Genomic DNA, 12,027 nt, shown 5'->3' on the forward strand with positions numbered 1-12,027 from the left:
TTAAATAATAATTAATAATTTTAAAAAAAAAATTAAGGAATATATATTTGAAACAAAAGCTTGTGTCTTTCATTTTTGGTATAACTTTGTTTACTTAGATAAGGATCATAGAAAAGTTAGGTTATGAAATATGAGCGGAAGAGCTCCTGTCATGTTCTTAGGTAATTTTTCCTTATATACTTATCATTTTTAAACTAGTTTTGTGGATCCTTTTTTATTACTTCGGATAAGTTCTACATTATGCAAAAACCTGAAAAATTGAAAAATATAGTGCTAGTTACTGGGTCTTGATACGACCGGATCTCGTTTTTTCAATAAATTTCATCTTTTAAGAAACTTTTCATATTTATCGTACTAAATTTTATTTTTTGTGGTTTACTTTTCAAAAAAGTTGGACAGTTTTGTCTGTGAAGATAAGCAAACTAAATCGGTTTCAAGAAACTCAGGGTATTCATTTCTAATCATATTTGCAGCATTACTAATATAGATAAAATCCTATCAGATTAAAATAAAATCAAAAATAAAAACTATTTTCTAAAATAGCTTCAATTGAATTCAATTTATTATCAAAGTGCAGACATCTTTATTGATACGTAACAACAACAAACAAAAAAATTCAACCATATTGAAACCAATTTATGCAACACATTTAAATGTTCAACTATAAACTTTCATTATAAACTCTATGTATTTGTACAACTCGTATATATTTTTGTCTCTAAAAACACGTTTACTCATTTATTTTGGTAAACCATATCTCTACTAAATTGATACTTTTCGGTTTGGACTTTCCACTTAGACAAAATTTAGACAATATTTGACACAAATAAATTGATTAAATTTGTTAGATTTTAAATAAAAATTTATCGATTAGGTATTATTGGTATAGTTAAACTTCTTTTCAAATAATAGTTCATTCATTTACCAAATTACATCTAACACAGCCTGTGTTCTCATACAGGCAAATATAAGATACACTCCCTTTCATTTGTGGCACACAATAGCAAATCTTTGATCTTAGGTGGCTCTTGATAAGTGAGACAAGTCAAAATCGTGTCGCACAAAGTCAACAGTATACGAAGGGTGGTCTAGCACCAATGAAGTAAAGCCAATAAGTGGGAAAGAACATTATCACGATGAAAGTAAACATGGAATAATTGCAATTTCTTGAGGTTGCAAATGACGTAGCGATATCACAAGACGTACAGATCAATCAACAACATGCAACCAGTGAAAAATTTCATAAACAATCAACCAAACCAAGCAGCAATTTCTACGAAACCGAAATCACATTTTCTTTGCATTCATTTGTATCCTTTTTTCGATCTACTCTTTTTGTTTTCTGGCTCTTTCTCTTTCTGTTTTGTTTTAGAGATTCTTGGGTTTGATATTATGGTTTGTTGGCAAGTGAAAAAAATGCGTCAATTTGACTATAAAAGTCTATATTTTGGACGATAAGGGGAAGAACGAAAATTGCAAGGACGCAAAAATTAGGCCAAATAACTATTTTCTTAAAATCAATAAAATTCACCATAAACAGAGTATTTAAACAGTCGATTATTTTAATTGCTTAATCACTTGTAATATGAGATATGCTATTTTACAGAAAGAAATATCAAGATTCACTGTATTCGACATTTACAATTTTTCTTACTTTAAAAACTTACTTTCTAGTAGTTTATCGAAAATTCAATTTATAAATTCACGTATTCCACATATTCACGTAATAGAAAAATTTATCTTTTACAATCTATGATCATTTCACTTTTTTAAATTTCGAATAGTATGTATACCAAACTTTAATTTAAAAAAAAAAGTTATTTCGGACTTCGAATAAAGTTTTTTCATCAACCTTCTACAGATATTTCGTTCTATTTCGTACTCAACGGGTAAGGTAATATATAAACAGATATTATGTAATAAAAGTAAACACATAGAAAAAACGACCAAAATTCTTAGCTTTATTTTATGAAAGTGATTTATTTATTTGTTTACATCAAATACGCTACAAATGTTTTTTATACCTGATTTTCTTTACTACCAAAGATTTTTACTTTCTGATAAAAAGTTACTCTGTTCGTCTCAAAAATCAAAATACATAGGAGTAAAAAGAAAAATACTTCTTATGATTACTTATAATTTTGTAAAAATTTATTTTTAGCAAGACATGCATCTTAGGATTTTTATGTTGAAATTCTCGTGAGACTCTTCGCTATAATTTATCATTTGATATGGAAAATGTTAAAACAATTTTCAGTGTATGTTAACAGAATAAATTTGTTTTTAACCAGCTCAAATGTAGAAAATAACTGATATCAAATTATTAATATCTTTTTAATTCATTTGTTGAATAATTGTTTCGAATTAGAAACTTTTTTTTATAAAATCCACTTGCAAGCATGAAAGTTTTTCATGCAGCGTACTCGTTTCAGAACGAAAATATAAACAAATATTCCAACGAACTTCTTCGTGTGCCAATAACTTGGCACATCCATTCTCTTGAATAATCATTGAAATCATTTGAATAAATGCATAAATCGATACAGCAAGAAAATTTATTTCCGTTGTTCTAGACTAACTTCAAAATATTGATTTTATTCACATTAAAAAGGATTTGTTCACCTGATTAACCCTCGTTTGATGCCTAGAAAAAAGTGGAAAAAAGCCTTTTTTGGGTCTTCAACGCAATGAAAAAAAAATACATTAGTTTTGGAAAATAAACCTCGTTGATGCTGCGAAGCTTCAATTGAAAGAGATTATAAACCTGGATTTTTTCAATCATTTAAAATAATTAGTTAAATCATTTAAAAAAATTTTCATAATTTGAAAGTTATCAATCTGCCTTAAAAAGTTTTAACCACGGCGCACGGCTTGTTACTTTTTCCACGTGTAAATGAAAGTTAGTTGGAAAACTATCTAGCTATTGGAATTGTATAATAAAGTCAGTGAACTTACACTGTTGTTGTTTTTCGTTTCTTTTCAATAAAATTTAAATCTTTTCCATTTTCCAGTATGATAATAGCGCACACATTCAAAAAGTATATTATTGTGGTTCAAAAAACTGACAGAATGTGATTAGAATTTTTATTACATATATTTTGTGTAAAATACCCAAGAATAACAGTCGAATAGCTGCCAGCAGTCTTGATGTGCTTATTAAATGAAAATGTGATCTGTAGTTAACTTTTATAGCCCTTGTTCACTTAATCTAATAGTTCAATCAGTCAGTATTGGATTTTATTTGTCTGTAGCTGATTTCTAAAAAGCTTTAAATTATACATGACTTCAGTGAGCATTCTAATAAAGGCCACATAATATGACTTGTCACCTCGTCTTTTTCGTCAGGTTGCTTAGGGTTGTTTATGATTTCTAATTCTGGCAGAAGGTTAAACCATGATACAAGACTATGATCACAACTTAGCGCGTTATAATTTATCTAATATCTGGATGGCCCAGCTTTGCTCGTTATTTTTTCAGTTTAAAAGACACAAATTTTATCACTAATATAAGAACTTTAACTAAACACATTTTTATTTGCCTAAAATCCACTTTATTATATATATATATATATGTATATATATATATATATATATATATATATATATATATATATATATATATATATATATATATATATATATATATATATATATGTATATATATATATATATATATATTAAAAATTTATTTTATTCATGTTAAAAACTTCCACAAATTAACACTCTCAAACTTTAATTAAAATATAAGAACCATTTACAATGTCTTCAGATAAATACCAAGTTGAATATCCCGGTAATGTACTTTATTTCGTTTTACGATACACGTATATATCACAAAAGCTTCTATCAACCAAAACTGACTGAGGTCACACGGACTTCATACTATACAATCCATACGAAGCTAGCCACGTACAATGTATATACTCGCCATAAGATATCAGGAAGAGTCATATTTTTCAGTTGATGTTTCAGTTTTTCCAGATAAAACGAAATTTTCGATAAATGCAACCTAGTAATTCAAATTACCCATATAATTTAATTAAAGTTTATTACACGTATATTTATAATACTCATGTTGAATCCAAAATAATAGTTAATATCTTTGGCGTAAAGTGATAAAAACGTGCTCAGATTGTACCAACGCACTCGTACTGAAAAACGGCAAAACTGCAAAAAAATCCCTTATTATACTATCTTCAATTTAAATTTATGTAAAGCAATTTTTGTGTATGTATTTTGTTCGAGGTAAAATATTTAAATATTTTTGGAAAAATTGAAATTATGTTTGACCAAAATTTATGTATATAAAATACAAACCGGGAAATGTTTTGTTTATTTTAAATATTTCTCATGATCCTATATGTGTTTTTTGTTTGTATAAATACATATTATATTGTTACATAATGTTTTCCATTTTCTTAAATAAGTATAAATATACTGATTGGCACAAAATATTTTTGTGAAAATTAGTGAACAATAAAAGTTAAAAGAAAAAATTTTATCGACGCTCTACTGTGGTAGGTACAATTATGTACCACAATTATGTAATGTATATATGAAATATACATAGTATATTAAGTTTAGTCCCAAGTTTTTAACGCTTAAAAATATTGATTCTACCAACAAAATTTTGGTATAGGTGTTCATAAAATCGCCTAATTAGTACATTTCCGGTGCCTGTCTGTCGTCGTCTGTCTGTCCGTCTGTCATCACGATTACTCAAAATCGAAATGAAATTTATAGCGTGCTGAGGATGTAAAAAGTGAGGCCAAGTTCGTAAATAAGCAACATTGGCCAATTTTGTTTTGGGTTAGTAGGACCTATTGTGTAAACCGTTAGAAGTAGAACAAAAGTTTAAATGTAAAAAATATTCCTTTTAAAAAAAATAAATAACTTTTTGTTTGAAACATTTTTTCGTAAACATCACTGTTTATCCGTGAGGTCACAAATTAGGCGTGAATTGTATAGTATGTATTATATGAGAATATCAGTTATGTATATGTGACATGTATAGGTATATATGTAATGTGATAGAGAAATCAACACCGTCTATGAATGGTATTTCAACAATTAACTCAGTCAATTGTTTTTTTTCACTTGTTTTTTACTATTTTTTCTTTAATTTAAATTGTACACATTTTCTTGACCACTTTATAAAATTTACTATATAAACAAACAGAATCATTATCCAAACGGGCCAAATCTGCAAGACGAAAGAGAGTTTTCCTCCTAATATGGTATAACCATTGTTATGTTATTGTGTTTTTAATTAAAACAGTTAAGTGCATAACTGTTAATATAAACAAACATTTTAAACTGTATTTACATGCTTCGTTTATCTTTCCAAAGAAGAATATAAACAAACACACACACATAGGCAGAGAAATATTATAATATTCCAGTTTTCTTCAACCATTTCATTGTGGTCTCTCAAACTAACTACGTTTTTAGTTATATACTTGTTCGTTTTTTACATTTATTTTAGCTTGGTTTATATTTTTTAACCGACTTCAACCGAAAATGGAGCAGGTTATCAATTCGACTGTATTTTTTTTTTTTTTTTTTTTTATTAATGTGTCTGACCTCAGAACTTTCGACTGGGTGAACCGATTTTGATGATTCTTTATCTCCTTGAGCTGGTGTTTTTCGTGTGGTCCCATTTCATTTTTGTCCAGTTTTGACAACGACATCCATGAGAAAACCATTAAAGTCTTAAATTTGCATTAAGTATTTACGACAAAGAGGACGAATAACTCAATACCACGCCGACCGATTTCGATGATTCTTTTTTTAGTGACAAATTAGTAAGTGTACTTCAGATTAACTATAAATCAAAAAATAAGAAAACTTTTAACAAAAAGGAAACCGACTTCAAAAGAAAAACTTTTCCAAAACAAATTAATAAGAACTAAAAAGTAAAAAAGTAACGACAATAAAATGTAGTCAAAATTATTGTTATTTTTGGAGTCGGTGTCAGCCAAGCTAATGTAGCAAACTGTTCTATCAGAGTTGTTTCCTTAGCTGACACCGACTCCAAAAATAACAATAATTTTAACTACATTATATTATCGTTATTTTTTTACTTTTTAGTGCATATATTTAGAAAAGTTTTTCTTTTGAAGTCGGTTTCCTTTTTGTTAAAAGTTTTTTTTATTTTGTTAAATGTATATATTTTTGGTTCACGGTCTTTTGTTAACACTTTATTTTTCTTTATTTAAATGTTTTTTTTTTTTTTTTTTTTTCATATAAAATAGCAATAATTTGTGAAATTATTCTCACTTTATTTCGTAATCCAAATTTTAATAATATTTAAGTGGTTGTTAGTATTGAATTTTTTAAACTTTAATTACAGCATTTATACACTAAAGCAAGGTTTGATTATAGCGGAAAAAAGTTTCAAAAAAAGCTTTTAAAAACTATGAGTCATTGTTTCTTCTTCCTCAGAAAAGATATCCTCCCCATTTGAATGAACTTCCACAATGAAAAATAGGGCCAAACGATCAGTTTGTTTACCTTTCTACCAATTCCTACAATATTCTAAGGATACAATGGTATTGAACTATTTGGATAGTATTATGTCCATATATTCGCCTTGAAGTACCTACTAGAACTAGTTTCCACCTTCTTTTAAATTTGGGTATTTTCAATATGGTACCAGTCAGAAGCGGTTGGCAAGTTACACAGGTACTTCTGGACTTTGGTGCACAAAGTTCTATGCCACTTCTGGAGAGCACATTATTCTTATAAGTCCCGGGAATGTAAATAAATTTCATTACCACAAATAGGTTTATTGGTATTTGCCAAAAACTCATTTAAGTTATAAGTGTTTGTCTACATACTACCATGGAAGAGAAATAGTTTTTTTAAATTATTTGGCGGCTTTCATCAACATTGCACATTGGTTTCAAAATTCGAATACAAACATTCAGATTCAAACATATATATATATATATATATATATATATATATATATATATATATATATATATATATATATATATATATATATCTCCAGAGTTTGATGGAGAACATCATGTTCTGACATCAGATTGGACCTAATTCTTTTAGTTTGTTTTATAGCTAATTTAGATCCTAAACGGTAAAAAATAGTATATCATTTAAGTAGAAAATAACACTTTAAGTTAAAAACATTTTAAATTAGAAGGAATAACTATAGAAAGTATAAATTTTTGATTAAAAATGGACATGGATACAGGCGAATGTCCTCTACTACCTTTGACAACTTATGGCCAAAGAATTTTTCCATATTTAGCATGTTTTCTTTTGATTAAATGCAATAATATCATATTTTTAAGGCGCCTTTCCTCCAATAATTGTTACTTTTTTGTGAGAGCCAACTTTCTAATTTAGAGTATTATTCTATCTCTTACCGCTTAGAATCAATGTTGGCTGTGAAAGCAACGTGACGAACTAGGTCCAGTCACACGTCAGAACATGATGTCCACCATCAATCTCTGCCACTTTTGTTAATTTTTTATTGGTTAACTACAAAAAGAGATATTAAGGTGTATAAATTAAAGTGGCCCACCCTGTATATATACGATTTATATCTTTCAATACAACTGTTCCTTTACCATACTCAAGTCCCTGTTTACTCCTACGGGAATATTACAATCCCTATATGAGTAGAAGAAACTATTCCAGTCTCTAGTCAATGAAAATAATATAGTATAAAATTCATAGTTTTAATATACTACACTCCTTATTCGAATTCATTTATTCCCATATGATGTTTCTGGTTATACGTTGTATAAAATGATACTTGACATGCTTGAAGGACTTTTCTACAATTTAAAATACCGAAACCACTATAAGGGTTTGTTTTTATAAAGTCAATGCTATGAAATCTTTAAAATTGTTTAAATAAGGGACAATCGTTGCGCAAATACACATGGTTTTATGTTTGACATTACAGATGTAGCAACCTTAATATTTGGATCTCTTCACTAATTGCTTATACATTTTGTTAGATTAAATATGATAATTTTCGTAACATGACTTGTAAATATGCTTACCCACTGTACTTCAGAATACCTAAATTCAAATAATATCGTAAGGAATCCTAATAGCGATGAATAAGTAAAATTTTATTGCAAGTGTGTAGCTTCAATAAAATTTTATTTATTACATCAGACTACAGAGAATTCTTTTCTGCATTAAATTAGAGGAGCTATTTATTTTCTTTAAATAAGTTCAGTATCACGTACTGAATGTAAATGCATCAAATTCGTACAAAAAAAGGAGGAGGGAAGTGCTTTCATTTGAAGGAAAACCGTTTTGGGCTATATCACCGTAGTCGTGCACTTGTAAAAATGGTAATAGCCTTTATTGTAGATAATTAAACTTTCTTTTTTTTGGGAAAAAATTTTTCGTCGTAGTCGTATAAGGCTTAACGGTTAGTGACACAAAAAAATAGGACTTTTAATTATCTACAATAGAGGTTATTACCATTTTTTGTCTCGCTTGCTCGGTTACGGAGATATGGGAAAACAAAATCCTGATATGGAGGTTAGGCGGATTTTTGCAATACAAAATTCTTTAAAACGAACATATTTACCTGGAAATTGGTAATGATGTTCGTTGTGCATCATTTTTCAATTAATGTAGCCATACAGTTGGTTCTAGTGTGGGAATTTCTGGCGGATTTCAATTTCTATCACTTCCCTGGTGAATTTCCCTGATGCAAATTTTGAATGTATTGTTTAATTATCCGACTTCAAACCAAAAAGGAGGAGGTTATCAATTCGACTGTATTTTTTTTTTTATGTTTGTTTCCTCAGAACTTTTGACTGGGTAAACCTATTTTGATGAATTTTTTTTATTTGAAAGCTGCTGCTTCCCGTGTGGTTCCATTTCAGTTTGGTCCAGTTCTGATAATGGCATCTATGAGAAAATCATATAAGTCTTAAGTATGTGCGCGACAAATGGACGAATAACTCAATATCACTTCAATATCAATATCAATATCAATATCTTTCTTGCTATTCGTGAACAACATTCGCTTTCTAACTATTTCTTGAACAACACTGTCTACACATGGTATTTCAACAACTAACTCAGTCAATTGTTTATTTTTACTTGTTAAAAATATTTGTAAGTGTACGGAAAACCTACTAACAATTCCCATTCAGATATGCAGTGAAGAGGTTTTGACAATCGTCGTGCACGATAAACTTAAACAAGTTTGTTTCATATGTTAAAACAACATGAATACTAAAGTTCAGGAAAAAGCTAGTTGTATGTTTTAAAAAAAAAATATTTTATCAAATAATACTAGGTCACCCCTGTATTGCATGATGAGAAATGTGTTAAGCGGCTACGCCACCACGTGAGTTTTTCGTAGCATACAAACTGGGGGAATAACGGTCATCTAAACTTATTAACAAATAACTATTATTAATGATAAAAAATACTGAAATATTTTCACATACTAATAGTTCTTAGGAGTGCAAAAATCACCCATAGAACACCCATAAAGAATTTCGAAAATAAGGATATGAATATTTCTTTTCTTTGCTTCCACAACTAGAAATTTCTAAATGTGAATTAAATTAAAAGCAACTTTTTTTCATTTTTTGACATACATCATGATATTGGATAGAGATTAGACAGACAGCCAAAAATCGTAAGATATTTGTGAATTCAGTGAAAATACAATATTAAGCTATAAAAATAATATAAATTTTTTGGCCTTTTTTCTTCCTATCGCGTCCAATATATTCTATTTAATATAAGCTTTTTTCGACAAATAATTTCGTTTTCATGCTTTCTTAAAAATATATAAGGGCTTATTTTAAAAAATTATTTATTCAAAAAAAGAAGCATTCATTATGATTGTCATATTTTCCCAGGATAGAAAACAATTACTCCCCAGTAGTTTTTATCTTAGTCCAATAATTATTTCTATACACAAAAATTACGTCAGTCAAAAGTTACGTTTTGGCATGAAAGTAAGGCATCGAAACAAAGGGACATCGGGAAATATTAATATAAATCTTTTCTAATTCTTTATACTTTTGCAAAATCTGATAACCATTATGCTGGAATGAGATACATTTTTGAAATGAAATGTAGATATTGCTCTGTAAAACCCCAATTATTTCTTTGTACAAAAATTAACCTGATAATTAGAAATAGTGGTATAGATATGTGTTACTTAAGAAAACCGGTTACCTGAAAAGGTGTTTTTGGATTACTTTTTCGTATGAAATAAAAATTAACTGATATCTTATATTTTGTATACCTTCTTATGCCTTCCCATCCCCTCTGATATATGTATTACGATATTTGTCTTTGTGTTATATATTATGATATTAGATATATAAATAAATATATACAATATATATTATGTATACATACATCCGTAAATACATTTAGGTATAATGGTAAATATCGCATCTACTGATCTAATACTAAAGTAGATAGATAGAATACTGTGGTGTAGACCTTATATATTCTGTAGTGGAAATAGTATGACAATATACAGGTTAGATCAGAGAAGTATGCGATTTCGAAAATGCTTTTAAAAGAAATTTAATATATTTTTCCAAGTTATCTCTTTTTCACCTTAAATTAAATTTAAAAAAATCATATATTAATTGTATGTTAACTGTTATATATAGTTAACTGTTTGTACATTTTTTTGAATTTTTAACCAAATTTTACTGTATTCTTAAGCAAATTACATTTCTTTATTCAATTTCTGCACCAATTTGTGTGTTGCTTATGCACTTGGAAAAGTATTACTTTGTTCATGAAAATTGGATAAAATTTCGATGTAATAGAGCTAAATTAAATATTTGGAATTTTGATGACGTCATCAAGTTCAAAAATTTGATTTTTTTAAATAACACAGGCAATTTTGATCCGATCTAATTGGAATTTTTTTTGAAACCCACTAATTTTGGTTCATTCTTTTCAGCTGTGATGCCAGTTTTTCGCTAGTTATCACTTATGTGCTTAATTCCGAGACTAGACCTCCACATTCTTGAAATGTAATAGAGCCAGGTTAATTTTGACCACAAATTTGAAAAGTATGGCCCAAATTTAGTAGGATTACATACTTTGTTTATCAAAATTGGATAAAATTTCGATGTAATAGAACAAAATTAAATATTTTGAATTTTGATGACGTCATCAAGTTCAAAAATTCCATTTTTTTAATAACACAGGCAATTTTGATCCGATCTTATTGGAATTTTTTTTGAAACCCACTAATTTTGGTTCATTCTTTTCAGCTGTGATGCCAGTTTTTCGCTAGTTATCACTTATGTGCTTAATTCCGAGACTAGACCTCCACATTCTTGAAATGTAATAGAGCCAGGTTAATTTTGACCACAAATTTGAAAAGTATGGCCCAAATTTAGTAGGATTACATACTTTGTTTATCAAAATTGGATAAAATTTCGATGTAATAGAACAAAATTAAATATTTTGAATTTTGATGACGTCATCAAGTTCAAAAATTCCATTTTTTTAATAACACAGGCAATTTTGATCCGATCTTATTGGAATTTTTTTTGAAACCCACTAATTTTGGTTCATTCTTTTCAGCTGTGATGCCAGTTTTTCGCTAGTTATCACTTATGTGCTTAATTCCGAGACTAGACCTCCACATTCTTGAAATGTAATAGAGCCAGGTTAATTTTGACCACAAATTTGAAAAGTATGGCCCAAATTTAGTAGGATTACATACTTTGTTTATCAAAATTGGATAAAATTTCGATGTAATAGAACAAAATTAAATATTTTGAATTTTGATGACGTCATCAAGTTCAAAAATTCCATTTTTTTAATAACACAGGCAATTTTGATCCGATCTTATTGGAATTTTTTTTGAAACCCACTAATTTTGGGTCATTCTTTTCAGCTGTGATGTCAGTTTTTCGCTAGTTATCACTTATGTGCTTAATTCCGAGACCAGACCTCCACATTCTTGAAATCTATTAGTGCTAGGTTAATTTTGCCCACAAATTTGAAAAGTATGGCCCAAATTTCGTAGGATTAC

Source organism: Chrysoperla carnea, chromosome 2 (genome assembly GCF_905475395.1).
Source record: "Chrysoperla carnea chromosome 2, inChrCarn1.1, whole genome shotgun sequence".
Taxonomy (NCBI): domain Eukaryota; kingdom Metazoa; phylum Arthropoda; class Insecta; order Neuroptera; family Chrysopidae; genus Chrysoperla; species Chrysoperla carnea.